Source organism: Hyla sarda, chromosome 6, assembly GCF_029499605.1.
Source record: "Hyla sarda isolate aHylSar1 chromosome 6, aHylSar1.hap1, whole genome shotgun sequence".
NCBI lineage: Eukaryota > Metazoa > Chordata > Amphibia > Anura > Hylidae > Hyla > Hyla sarda.
In genome coordinates, this window is record NC_079194.1 from 137,604,554 (window position 1) to 137,619,044 (window position 14,491).

General features: G+C 45.5%; 1 long non-coding RNA gene across 1 annotated transcript in view; it reads right to left on the reverse strand.

The window, feature by feature from the left end:
* The window catches only part of LOC130276184 (uncharacterized), an 11,878-nt gene extending 746 nt beyond the window's left edge, over window positions 1–11,132 (reverse strand). Inside the window, exons 1-3 of the long non-coding RNA XR_008845041.1 lie at window positions 10,894–11,132; window positions 9,949–10,072; window positions 5,792–5,867 (exon numbers count right to left, since the gene is read on the reverse strand). This is a non-coding gene — a long non-coding RNA (uncharacterized LOC130276184). The remainder of the gene's footprint in view (window positions 1–5,791; window positions 5,868–9,948; window positions 10,073–10,893) is intronic.
* Between the last annotated feature and the right edge of the window lie 3,359 nt (window positions 11,133–14,491).

A 14,491-nucleotide genomic window follows, 5' to 3' on the forward strand; every position in this document is an offset into this window, starting at 1 on the left:
TTGGTGACACATAGCGTCCATCGACCAGCATACCTTTCACCTTCTCACATACAAGCCCGAGGGGGTGAACACTTGTGCAACAATGAACTTGTGACAGGGCATCAGCGTTGCCTAGCAACCAACCAGCCCTGTGTTCAACTGGGAACTGAAAATTTTGTAAGTACAAAAACCACCAGGTGACCCTGGTGTTTTTGTCCTTAGCCTGGCACATCCATTTGAGAGGGGAATGATCCGTCACAAGACGAATCTTTCTCCCCAACAAATAATAGCGGAGAGACTCAAGTGCCCACTTAACGGCCAGGCACTCTCTCTCAATCATACTATACCTGGTCACGGCTGGGGTAAGTTTACGGCTGAGAAAGACAACAGGATGCTCCTCCCCGTTGACTTCCTGTGAGAGTACAGCACCGAGGCCTACCTCAGAAGCATCGGACTGTACTGAACTCCTTTTTGAAGTCGGGTGTCACCAAAACCGGAGATCCGCATAGGACCAACTTCAAAGGGAGAAAACCTGCTCTGCCTGTTCATTCCACCGTACCATTACTGACTTGTGTCCTTTCAAGAGGTCTGTCAAAGGTGCAGCTACTGTAGCGAGATGGGGGATCAACCTCATATAATAACCCACCATTCCCAGAAACAACTTCACTTGTCGGGTAGTGACTGGACGTGGCCAATACCGAATGGCCTCTACTTTGTTTATCTGGGGTTTGACAACTCCACGCCCAATTACATACCCCAGATATTTGGTCTGTTCCAATCCAATCGCACATTTTTTTGGGTTTGCAGTTAACCTAGCTTTCCGGAGGGAGTCTACCACTGCCTGCACTTTTGGTAAATGACTCACCCAATCTGTGCTATGAATGATGATGTCATCCAGCATCCAGGAAGGCTGAAGCTTACCGACGATGTGGTCAGAGCACAATGTCCATTAGCCTTTGGAACGTAGCGGGGGCGCCATGTAGACCAAAGGGTAACACCTTGTATTGAAACAGGCCTTCTGGCATGAGAAACACAGTTTTCTCTTCGGCAGCCTCCGTCAAGGATACCTGCCAGTACCCTTTTGTGAGGTCCAAAACAAAAAAGTGCCGAGCCTGTACCAGCTTCTCAATAAGCTCATCAACTCGGGGCATGGGATACGCATCAAACTTGGAAACTTCATTCAGTTTCCGGAAATCATTACAGAATCGTAACGTACCATCTGGTTTGGGTATTAAGACTTTTGGACTAGTCCACTCACTTTTCGATTCCTCTAATTTTTGCATTTGTTGCACTTCTTCCGAAATGGCTCGTCGCCGTGACTCAGTTACCCGTTATGGTTTCAACCCTATTTTCACCTGGGGCTCAGTGACAATGTCATGGTGGATGACAGAAGTACGTCCAGGGAGATCTGAGAACACATCGGTGTTCCTATTGAAGAACTCCCTGGCCTTCTGAGTCTGTGCAGTGGAAAGGCTGTCAGCAATCTTTACTGTGGCCGCCGCTTCCCTCGCAGTAGACTGAGGGACATGAATCTCCACCCCTAACAAACCTGGCTGGGGCTGTCATTCTCACCAGTCTCCCTATCTTTCCAAGGTTTTAGCAGATTTACAAGGTACACTTGCTCGGATTTCTTTGCTCGGGCTGGTGTACCCTGTATGTCCCTTCCCCTACCTTTTCAATCACTTTGTAGGGACCCTTCCACCTAGCCAGGAACTTACTATCAATCATTGGTATGAGAACTAGAACCCGATCTCCCAGGTTAAAATTCCGTACCCGAGTCTGGTAATAAAAACTCTGCTCTGAGCTCACTGGGCTGCTTCCATATGACAAAAGGTAACACTGTTTCCATTCATTCCTGTATTTGTGTGACATACTCAATTACACTTTTGTGTGGTGTGGGCTGTTGTTCCCAGGCTTCCTTAGCTATTTCTAATAGACCACGTGGATGTCTGCCATAGAACAGTTCAAAGGGCGAGAACCCAGTAGAGGCTTGGGGAACTACTCGCTCTGCAAACATAAGATATGGCAGCAAAAGATCCCAATTCTTCCCATCTCTAGCCACCACCCACTTTAAGATATTTTTCAGCGTTTGGTTAAACCTTTCTACCAGGCCATCTCTCTGCGGGTGGTACACAGAGTTCCGTAGCTGTTTTACCTCCAACAGCTTACTGAGCTCTTTCATTATTTTAGACATGAACGGGGTACCCTGGTCTATCAACACCCCCTTTGGTAAACCCACTCGGGAGAACATCTCCATTAACTCTTTAGCTATGAGCTTAGCCTAGGTATGTCGTAGAGGAAGCGCCTCCGGATGCCTAGTTGCATAATCTAAGACCACCTGGATGTGCTGGTAATGGACCTGTCACGATGCCGGCTGGCAGGAGGTGGATCCTCTGTGCCAGAGAGGGATTGGCGTGGACCGTGCTAGTGGACCGGTTCTAAGTCACTACTGGTAATCACCAGAGCCCGCCGCAAAGCGGGATGGTCTTGCTGCGGCGGTAGTAACCAGGTCGTATCCACTAGCAACGGCTCAACCTCTCTGACTGCTGAAGATAGGCGCGGTACAAGGGAGTAGACAAAAGCAAGGTCGGACGTAGCAGAAGGTCGGGGCAGGCAGCAAGGATCGTAGTCAGGGGCAACGGCAGGAGGTCTGGAACACAGGCTAGGAACACACAAGGGAACGCTTTCACTAGGCACGATGGCAACAAGATCCGGCAAGGAAGGGAAGGGGAAGTGAGGTTAAATAGGGAAGTGCACAGGTGAATGAACTAATTAAGCCAACTGCGCCAATCAGCGGCGCAGTGGCCCTTTAAATCGTAGAGACCCGGCGCGCACGCGCCCTAAGGAGCGGGGCCGCGCGCGCCGGGACAGGACCGAGGGAGAGCGAGTCAGGTACGGGAGCCGGGGTGCGCATCGCGAGCGGGCGCCACCCGCATCGCGAATCGCATCCCGGCTGGGAGAGGTATCGCAGCGCACCCGGTCAGCAGGTCTGACCGGGGCGCTGCGATTGCGAGGATGTTGCGAGCGCTCCGGGGAGGAGCGGGGACCCGGAGCGCTCGGCGTAACAGGACCCACTAGATCCATAGCGATCCGTTCAAATGGAATTTCAATAATTGGGAGGGGGTCCAGAGGACTGCGGTAATGTGGCTGGGGGCTAGTTATTTGACATGTTGTACAAGACTCACTGTACCTCTCAATCTCTTTGTACACACTGGGCCAGTAAAAGCGCTGCAAAATTTGGTCCTGCGTCTTCTGCTGCCCAGGTGTCCCTCTAGAACATGTTGGTGGGACAACTCTAACACCAACCTCCTATACACTTTAGGCACCACCAACTGTTCGACATTTTCACCCCGTACCTGGTTTACCCGGTACAACATGCCTTGGCAAACCACAAAACGGGGGTATACCAAAATTTTCTCCAGAGATGTTGAGATCTGCCAACTCGGGACGTGTTGGCAGCTCCTCCAGATCTCCCACCATTACATGAAAAGGAAATGCTTGTTTTGCTTCTACTGTAGAATCGTTCACCCCTACCGTGGTTATATCAGGCTCAGGTTCCCAAGGTTCTGGGGTCACCCCTGAATAAGGCCAATCTATTCGGGAGACCCCTGCCTCACAGGTTTGGGGAACTTTTAACTGGGGCCACAAGGTCACAAATCCCAGGAAATCCCTGACAAGGATAAGTTTGTGGGGGAGTTTCGTTGGCTATGGCCATCTTGTGGTCCACTTGCCGTCTTGTGTAGTCTATGCGGGGTACCAACTCTGACCTCACCAGGGTCACCATGCTCCCCGAGTCCAGAAGTGCCTCCACATCATGCCCTCCCAACTCCACCCTGCACAGGTGTCCCGAATCTCCTGCTTTGGGGACTCCTGCAGCAAAGGAGGGGCGGTGGGTGAAGTTCGTATCAATGGCTTCCGCCAAGTGGGGACAACTTGCCCTGATATGTCCCGGCTCCTGACACAGCAACGGTCTTTGGGGGAAAACAACCTCTTGGGTAAGCGTGGGGACCTCCTGGGTTTAACCGCCTCCTCCCACAGTCTAGTGGTGGCCTCGTACCGCTCCACCTAGTCCACCATGCCCAGGGTGTTGTTAGGGGATACCTGTCTGACCCAGCTCTGAAGGGGGGTAGGCAAAGCCCTCCAGAACATGTCGGCCATGAGTCGATCAAGCATGGCAGAGGGGGACCGGACCTCTGGCTGTAGCCATTTCTGGAGCCGCTGTAACGAGTCATAATATTGCGGCCGGGCAGGCTCACCCGGCTTATGTCCCCACTCCCTCACACACTGGGCCCGGACCGACACAGTAACCCCCAGTCTTGCGAGTATCTCACCCTTCACCGTATCGTACACTGCCGCCTGGTCATCCGGCAAATCAAAGAAGGCTTGCTGGGATTCAGACGTCAGAACGAGGATGATGACCTCATCCCACTGGTCGTGGGGTAACCTCTCCCTCTTGACAACTCTCTCGAAGACTGCCAAATAGGTCTCTACATCGTCTGCATCTTGGGCATCGCCAACCGTACAGCCTTCCGGGCGTCAGGGGTGGTCCGGGTCATCACTGCTGCTTGCAGAGCCCTCACTTGTTGCAGCAGTAGCTGGTTGGTCTCCTGCTGGTGTCGGTTGGCCTCCTGCTTGTGCCGGTTGGTCTCCCGCTGTTGCACGTTAGCTTCCATAAGAGCCTTTATAACCGCCTCCATCTTGGCAAGACTTGACGGCAGGACTGTTGCCCCTAGCAACCGCTTCACCAAGTTATCCCAGGCTCAGTCCTTAACAAACCTCACTGCGTAGCTCGCATCCTCCACCAAATGGGATGACTCGCTCTTGCAATTAGCTGCGGTTGCAGTATTGAGGTAAGGAGACAGCATTCTTAAATCAAAGTCCAGAGTTTTATTCACACTTTAGCATACAGAAAACAGTCTTTGAACTCAGAACAAAAGAAAAACACAACAAAGTCCACTTGGGTTTCCTTGGTGTTTGTTTACACCAGAGTTCGTGCCGTGCGGCATTCAGCAAGTCTGTTCCTAGCCTCCAGCTAGGCTGTTTAGCAGCTTCCACTCTTAGAGCGTTCAGAGGGCAGAACTCCAGACACAGCTTCCACATGCACTGTTAGCTGCCAATAGTCAATCCCACGCAGCTGGTGAAACAGCCTCACTTTAAGGCCAGCAAAAGCCGGCCTGGATTGTGGAGAATGACCCCCATCCCTGCACCCGGTCATTCCCGGTAAGAGCCATCCCTGAATAGCCTTAAAGCCATACTACAACTTAGAGGTGTCAGACTGCCTTGCAATACAGACACTGAAAAATATCAGCTCTTACCTCACCAAAGCCAGGAGCTTTGGTGGCACATAGCGTCCATCGACCATCATACCTTTCACCTTCTCACAATAGATAGATAGATAGATATAGAAAGATAGAGTAGCAGCCCACCAAACAGAAAATAGGTTGGTGCAAGCAGACAAGGTTCCTTGGTCAGAGGTACTGATCCAGACAAAAGCAAAAATGGCTGCAACATTCAAAAATACAGTGAAAAAATAAGTTGCAGCTTTATTCCATGTGGTAATAACGGTGCAATAACGGGGTGGCGTTACAGTGTAAATAACAGTAAAACATAAATCAATAAAAATCTTTATACATATCTTAGTGCAAATACATCAAGGTGCATAATTCAGAGACAATGGGCTTTGTCAGCATAACAAAGTGTACCAAAGTGCCGTGCAAGATAAAATTAAGTTAAAAAAAAGACATAATTCTTGATAAGACATTCCATAAAACATAATTAAGAGTGGGGGCAAAGTTCACGGAGAAACACTCACCAGGTAGGTAATGTAAATATGGAGACTCCACACTGAAACAGCGTGCACCGCGTGGCGTACTTCCTCAAAATTTTATCTAAGGAGATAGAGTTGTTAGACATTACAGAATCACGGCTGGATACAGTGGCGTTGCGACCCGGGTGCGGGGGGTGCGGCCCGCACCGGGTGACACCAACCCAATGGGGTGACACCAAGACGCTCCGCAGCACCCTCCCCTCCCCCTCCCCAGCTACACAGACACCCCCCTCATCTGTGCCCGACCGGCCTCCCATCCGTCAGCAACACCCCCCCCCCCCCCCCCCGCGCTGTGTGTGCGGTGCGCCCGTCCGTCAGCAAACCCCCTCTTTCACCTTCACTGTGCGCCCGAACATCATCACACCCCCCCCTCACCTTCACCAGTACTGTGCCCGTCCTCCGCTCCCACGTCTGCGCCGGCCTGACGTCACACCGCATGGCCGCGCAGGAGGACGTGAGTTACGTCACTCGCACGGCGCCCGGTGAGAAGGAGCGCTGCGCTGGATGGGTGAGTTTGTATGTCTGTCTCTCTGTCTCTATCTATGCTTGTGTGTGACTCTGTGTATGTGACTGTGTGTGTTTGTGTGACTCTCTGAGTGTGTGTGTGACTCTGTGTGTGTGTGTTTGTGCGACTCTGTGTGTGTGTGACTCTGTGTGTGTGTGTGACTGTGTGACTCTGTGTGTGTGTCTGTCTGTCTGTGAGTGTGTGTCTCTCTGACTGTGTGTGTGTGTGTGTGTGTGTGTTTGTCTCTCTGTGTTGTATGTGTTTTTTTTGTGTGTGTGTGTGGGGGGGGGGGGGGGGGGGGGGTATAACCAGCGATCTATTGTGGGGAAACTCTGACCCATTGTGGGGAACCTGCGGCCTAATGTGGGGAAACTACTACCAAATGTGGGGAGTCTATGCTACCTAATGTGGGGAATCTGTGCTACCAAATGTGGGGAGTCTATGCTACCTTATGTGGGGAATCTGTGCTAGCTAATGTGGGGAAATTGCTACCTAATGTGGGGAATCTGTGCTACCAAATGTGGGGAGTCTATGCTACCTAATGTGGGGAATCTGTGCTACCAAATGTGGGGAGTCTATGCTACCTTATGTGGGGAATCTGTGCTAGCTAATGTGGGGAAATTGCTACCTAATGTGGGGAATCTGTGCTACCAAATGTGGGGAGTCTATGCTACCTAATGTGGGGAATCTGTGCTACCAAATGTGGGGAGTCTATGCTACCTTATGTGGGGAATCTGTGCTAGCTAATGTGGGGAAATTGCTACCTAATGTGGGGAATCTGTGCTACCTAATGTGGGGAAATTGCTACCTAATGTGGGGTAACTGGTACCTACCTAATGTGGGGGAACTGGTACCAAATGTGGGGAATCTATGCTGCCTAATGTGGGGAATAGATGCTACCTAATGTGGGGAAACTGCGACCTACCTAATGTGGGGGCACTGCTGCCTACCTAATGCTCCCCCCCTGGCAGTAGCACCCTCATCATCCACCAGCAACACCCCCCCCCCACCCCCCCCAGCAGCACCTCCATCAACATATCCTGATGGTGGGTGATGGAGGTGCTCCTGCCAGGAGGATGATCCTGCCGATGGATGATGGGGGTGATACTGCCAGGGGGGATGGCCAGTAGCACCCTCATCATCCTCCAGCAACACCTCCCCAGTAGTAGCACCCCCATCATCCACTAGCAACACCACCAATACCCCCCTCCCGTGGTAATAGCATCAGCTAACGGATGTTGAGGGGTGTTACTTTGGTTTTGGTATTATATTCAGACGGTGCACTGTATGGCAACGTTATATTCAGAGGGCGCAGTGGGTGGTAGTATTATATTCAGAGGGTGCACTGTATGGCAACGTTATATTCAGAGGGCGCAGTTTGTGGTAGTATTATATTCAGAGGGCGCAGTTTGTGGTAGTATTATATTCAGAGGGTATAGTGTGTGGCGGTATTATATTCAGGGGTACAGTATGTGGCAGATTTATATTCAGAGGGTACAGTATGTGTTGGTATTATATTCAGAATGTACAGTGTGTGGTAGTATTATATTCAGAGGGTACAGTGTATGGCGGTATTATATGCAGGGGTACAGTATGTGGCAGATTTATATTCAGAGTGTACAGTATGTGATAGTATTATATTCAGGGGTACAGGATGTGGCAGATTTATATTCAGAGGGTACAGTATGTGATAGTATTATATTCAGGGGTACAGTATGTGGCAGATTTATATTCAGAGGGTACAGTATGTGTTGGTATAATATTCAGAATGTACAGTGTGTGGTAGCTTTATATTCAGTGGGTATGGTGTATGGAAGGTTTATAATCAAAGAGTATAGTGTATAGTAGTATTATATTTAGAGGATACAGTGTCTGGCAGGTTTATAATAATACTTGTTTTCATATAGAGGATGAGAATGTGCTGACATAGTGAGGAGACGTCTGGGCGTCACATTCTGCAGAGAGAAGTATTAACTGGAACAAGTCCTGGCGGTATGTACCATCTGAATTAGATAAGGGAAGACTATAGAGAAGAGGTCACCTGTAGTCACTGATATCATTGTGTATTCTCCTCACTATAGAGAAGACGTCACCTGTAATCACTGATATCATTGTGTATTCTCCTCTCTATAGAGAAGACGTCACCAGTAGTCACTGATATCATTGTACATTCTCCTCTCTGTGTCCTGTAGTCACTTGTCCGTTCTACAGTTAGGTCAGTGAAACTACAACTCCCAGCATAACCTCACCACTGCTCAAAGGGGTACTCTACTGGAAAAAAAATGTTTTAATCAGCTGGTGCTACAAAGTTAAACAGATTTGTAAATTACTTCTATTTAAAAATCTTAATCCTTCCAGTACTTATCAGCTTCTGTATAAGCGATTCACAGGAAGTTATTTTCTTTTTTAATTTCTTTTCTGTCTGACCACAGTGCTCTGTGCTGACACCTCTGTCCATGTCAAGAACTGTCCATAGTAGGAGCAAATCCCCATAGCAAACCTATCCTGCTCTGGACAGTTCCTGACATGGACAGAGGTGTCAGCAAATAGCACTGTGGTCAGACTGGAAAGAACTACACAACTTCCTGTGGAGCATACACCAGCTTATAAGTACTGTAAGTATTAAGATTTTAAATAGAAGTAATTAAAAAATCTGCTTAACTTTCTGGCACCAGTTGATATAAAAGTAAATGTTTTCCAGTGGAGTACCCCTTTAAGTAATTCTGGGAGCTGTATATTTCAATGGTGAAAACTTCTTTAACACTTTCCTATTCTGTGGCAACTGGTATATCTGATTATTATACTGGAATTTCTCACAATGCGCTACAACAGTGGTGTCTGTCACAACAGGCTAAAAATTTTCTGGGGGGAGGGGGTAGGTATGGGGGTGACACCATTTTCTACCGCACCGGGTGACACCAACCCTAGCAACGCCACTGGCTGGATACAATAGGTCTACCCGGTGGTTGTTTGAGATCTTTGTGTATCTTGGGAAGTAGATACAGCATGGGAGTAACAGGACTATCCACTATCAAAAACTGTTTTGCATCCTCATCAATAAAACCTTCATGGTAAGCACAATCAACAATAGTTTTAATCTTTTTGAGATCTCCCATTTGGGATGTTTAGACAGACGACAATAGACATTAGGATCATTCAACTGTTTGTATGCCTCTTGCATAAACTGGTGCCTGTCCATGACCACGACCGCTCCCTCTTTGTCTGCGAGTCTAATGACAAGGTCGTGGTCAGGGAAAAGCCCCTGCAATGCAGCAATTTCTGTTCTGGTCAAATTTGGATGAACCATACTTGTGTCAGAATTTCTCAATTTACCTAAATCCCTCTTGACACAGTCTGAAAAGGTTTGTATGGTGTGAGAGTCCACTGGAGGCTGGAAATCGCTCCTATTTCTTAAACCAAGACCCTTCAATCTAAAACCAACATGTTGTTCCTGAGCTGTGATAGGAGCGGGGTTCTTTCTGGAATCAAACCATACCTTTAATTTAAGATGTCTAAGGAATTGTTGTAAATCCAGCTCAATTTGAAACCAGTCTGCTTCCACACTAGGACAGAAGCTTAAGCCCTTGGCCAATAGTTTTGTTTGATCTGAAGTTAAATTACGAGATGAGATATTTACCACTAGTCTCTCTAAGTCCTCTTGGATGCTGTTCTGGTGATGGTTTTCTTTTGCCTCGATTCTACTGCTCCGATGATGTTGACGGCCTCTTCTACGGTATCTTTTTTTATGTTGGACTGTGGACCTAAAAACAAAATTGTTATTAACAATATTATTATTATCATTATAGCCGTCATTGCCCGGACCCTTAGTCTGTATTTTTTCTGGCTCCAATGTCTCCTTTGGCCTTTTTTTATAAAATTATGTTGAGGGTTAATATTACCCCAAAGTATACTTTTCCAAAGGTATAGTCATAAGTATCCCTTGACCATTTTTTTTATTTTTCCTTCCTCTTGTTCCTTATGAAAACCAGACAAAAATTCTCTTGGTTTCACAAAAAGTCATTCACATTCCTCCACTCCTGAGTACTCCTGAGTTCACCCTCAATTTGAGTTATTTTTGACTGACAAATATCTACATCATGCTGTAAAAACTCCATACTTATCAGATACCATTTCAAATTTAGTTCTATAGTTCAAGTATTAGTCCAAATTAGTCCAAATTTAGTTCTATAGTCCAAGTGGAGTATTTTCTAGTGCGCAGATGACCGCACATCGGTGGGGCTGGATGATGATATGAATATTCAGTATGTTGTATATATGAAGAATAAGCAGGGATGTATACATATGTAGATATGACATATATATGGATATGCATATGGAATGTGCATATAATACAGTAGTGAATTTATTATTAATATATATTTTTATCTTTATTTTTTTAGAATCGGATAGAGATGGGGAAAGAACACAACATCAACCTACACTATATTAATTATTTTGTAAATATAATTGTTTCAACTAACAGCGCATCGGGGGGTTTAGAATCTGCTTTGTATGAATGTCTGTATTTGTGGCTATTTCATAGTGTTTCCTTCTTTTTTAATAAAAATGTTTATCACGGCACCTTAATAATACAATACAATATGGTGGACAGGTCTGTTAGCTGATGGGGGAGCATTTGTGATGTCCTATAGGCGCTGCGATACTCCCTTATGTAGTCTGACAAGCTTGGAACCGTGCGGTCTCACGCTGCGTTGGGCTCTGACCGTCATGCCCACTAGATGTAATGTTTTACATGCTGCCCATTTTGAATATGGTGCCGCTGGTCTCACAATTCATATGCGCAAGCACAAGTTGGTTTACTTGCAATCACTATGGAAACATGATGACAATTAATGATTGGATGCGATTGGTCACGTGCTGCGTGACGCGGATCCGGCCCCACTGATGTGCGGTCGCGGGCTTTAGCCTACATCTGCACACTAGAAAATACTCCACACCAGTATACAGTCATGTTTATGTTTACAGTTGAGTGGTGAGTGTTCCACCCCCATTGTACTATCGGATTCATGTTTTTAATAGCACTGTCACTTTACATTCACGAATCATGATCAAAAGAGAAAGTAATTATCTGAGAGTTATTTGCACATATATCTATTTGCACTATTTGTATTTATTTGCACTATAATTATATGATGTTTGTATGATTATATTTATGAATTGATTATACACATGCACTTTTATGTAAATTTGTTGTATTTGTATCTTAACACTGATTGAAATGTCTTTCCCCCACCTATGCGTCCTATTGTCGCCGGCATCTCCTCTCTCAGTGAACATCTCTGCGTGTGGGTTGATGCCATGCTTCAGCCATTGATAGGGGAGATGCCGGGCCACATTAAGAATACTGGTCACCTCCTATTCGATTCCATCGATTCCTATTCGATATTCGATCAGATGAATTGGCAGCAGGGCTGGACTTGGGTTACTGACGATGTTACTTCACTTTATTCGGTGATACCCCACGACCAGGCTTTGGTCGCATTGTCTTGGTTCTTACAAACATACTCGGGGTACTCCAGTGGTCTGCGCTAATTTATCACTGAGGTGGTGTAATTTTTGCTCACTCACAATTTTTTTATGTTTGACAGTGATTTTTTCTTGCAGACCACCGGAGCATCGATGGGGGCTAAGTTCTCCCCCTCTCTCGTCAACATCTACATGTGTTGGTGGGAGAGGGGGACACTCTTCTCTCCCCACAACCCCTTTTCCTCTCAAACTCAATGGTATGGCCGCTACATTGACGACCTCCTGTTTATCTGGGGGTCCGATGTAGCGGCCATTAATACCTTTTCCACATATTTGAATGACAATGCGGCCAATTTAAAGTTTACTGTGATCTCGGCTGCGGATGAGGTTACATTTCTGGACTTAACCCTTTGTGGTTGCCCGGTTACCAACAAAATCATTACATGCTCCTTCCGTAAGCCAAGCTCGGCTAACACCATCCTTCACGCTGCTTTGTGCCATCCCTCCCATGTTGCAAAAAATGTGCCTGTGGTGGAGATGATACGCGCACATCGCAACTGCTCACGGGATGATGATTTTGAGGAGGAGGTGACAAAAATTGGGTAACGTCTATCAAACAGAGGATACAAAGAGGGCTATTAAACCAAGCGGCTAACAAAGCGAGAACTAAAACAGGTCAGATTTAATATTTGGGAAAAAAACAGAACTGAAAAAAATTAGATGCCATCCAGCAACCGGTCACATTTGTTACCCAATATAGTCTATCCAATGTTACCCAATGGGTCTATCACAAAAATTATAAATAAATATATGCCAATTATTATGGGCAATTCGACCTATAGATCTGCACTGAAAACGGGATACAGATGTGTACCAAGGAGGGCACCGACGATAGGACAATTGGTCTCTCCCAGTCTTTTCAAAACCAAGACTATCAGACAATCAACATGGCTAACGAACCCTGGCTCCTACAAATGTGGCCATCAGAGTTGCCTGTGTTGTAATATCATGTTTCCATCCAAAGAATTTCGCTCTACCAGTAGAAATGAGGTCCATACTATCAGGCAGTATATAGTATTTTTATTTATTGGATCATGTGCCTGGATAGTAAATACCCAAAGACAAGACGTGATCCTACACTACTGAGAATATGTGCAATTCAATGAACGTATATAATTAAAATGGATTAATAATGATTTGCACTATTTAAAATTTTCCCCTCTTGAAGAAAAATAAGAACAAATAATAAATAACAAAAAATAAAAATATAAACATAAATAAATATTAATATCTTTCATCACATAGCAGGGCTCTACTGTTGTGCAATCTTATGTATTATATGTATTTTTAATTTATTGTATGAATTATTGAACACCTGCTATCATTGTTTTCCCTCATAAGAGTTATGCTTTTTGGTTGGATACCTTTGACATTGTGCAATTGTGCATGATATTTGCCATTTATTTACAGATGGCAATAATATTTTGATAAATAGACCATTATATACTTTTTTATCTAGCCCTTGCACAATGCGTCATGTGTGTCCCTCTTTTGGTTTCTTTCTTTTTCTATTACAGGTTTTTATATAGTTCACATTGGATGTATGTATTATGTTATGTCTAGTCAGATATTTATGAATGGAAACTATTCTTCCTTGACGTTTTACTTGTAATGGAGCCTCCTATGCAGAGGGAGGGGCTCTCTTTTAGGGCCAAACAATTAGCACCTGTGACCCTGAGCGCCTCTCCTATATAGGATATCCAACAATATGAACCCTGTGCCAGTATGACTAAGATCGCCTAGGTGGTCAAAACACGTCACTGCTATTCATTTTTACCTGTGTGCTGCCGTGTCAGCTCTGCATTTGAGCTTTTGCTGCGCTGGACATCCCTTTCTTTGCTAATTGCCATACATCCTAGTCCGGGCTGGGTCTGTAGTGTTTGAGTGGCAATCTCTTTTGGACTGTAACACTGATTGGATGTAACATTAATTGATGATGTCAGTTGTGGCTATTTAAGAGCCAGTGTTTGTTCATTGCACTATGCCTGAAGATGGTTGTGTGAGACTACCGAAACGTTGCACTTTTTTTTACTGCTTGCTAAAGATGGAATAAAAACCACTTTCTTTTTGCACTAAAGACACTTTTGTGTGCTGCAGTCTTCTCTGCTGCTATTGAAGTTGGAGCCTCTAACCAAGTCTCCTATGACTACGTGCACCTATTCTACCTCTATTTCAATTTTTTGGCGGATGTGCTGCTTCTTCTGTGAATTCTAGATAGATAGATATGAGATAGATAGATAGACAGATAGACAGATAGATAGATATGAGATAGATAGAGAGATAGATAGACAGACAGACAGATAGATAGATAGAAAGATAGGAGATGGACAGATAGACAGACATATATAGATAGATAGATATGAGATAAATAGATAGATAGATATGAGATAGATAGGAGATAGACAGATAGATAGATAGATAGATATGAGATAGATAGACAGATAGATGGTAGATAGATAGATAGATAGATAGATACAGTGGGGATCAAAAGTGTGGGCACCCCAGGTAAAAATTAGTATTAATGTGCATAAAGAAGCCAAGGAAAGATGGAAAAATCTCCAAAAGGCATCAAATTACAGATTAGACATTCTTATAATATGTCAACAAAAGTTAGATTTTATTTCCATCATTTA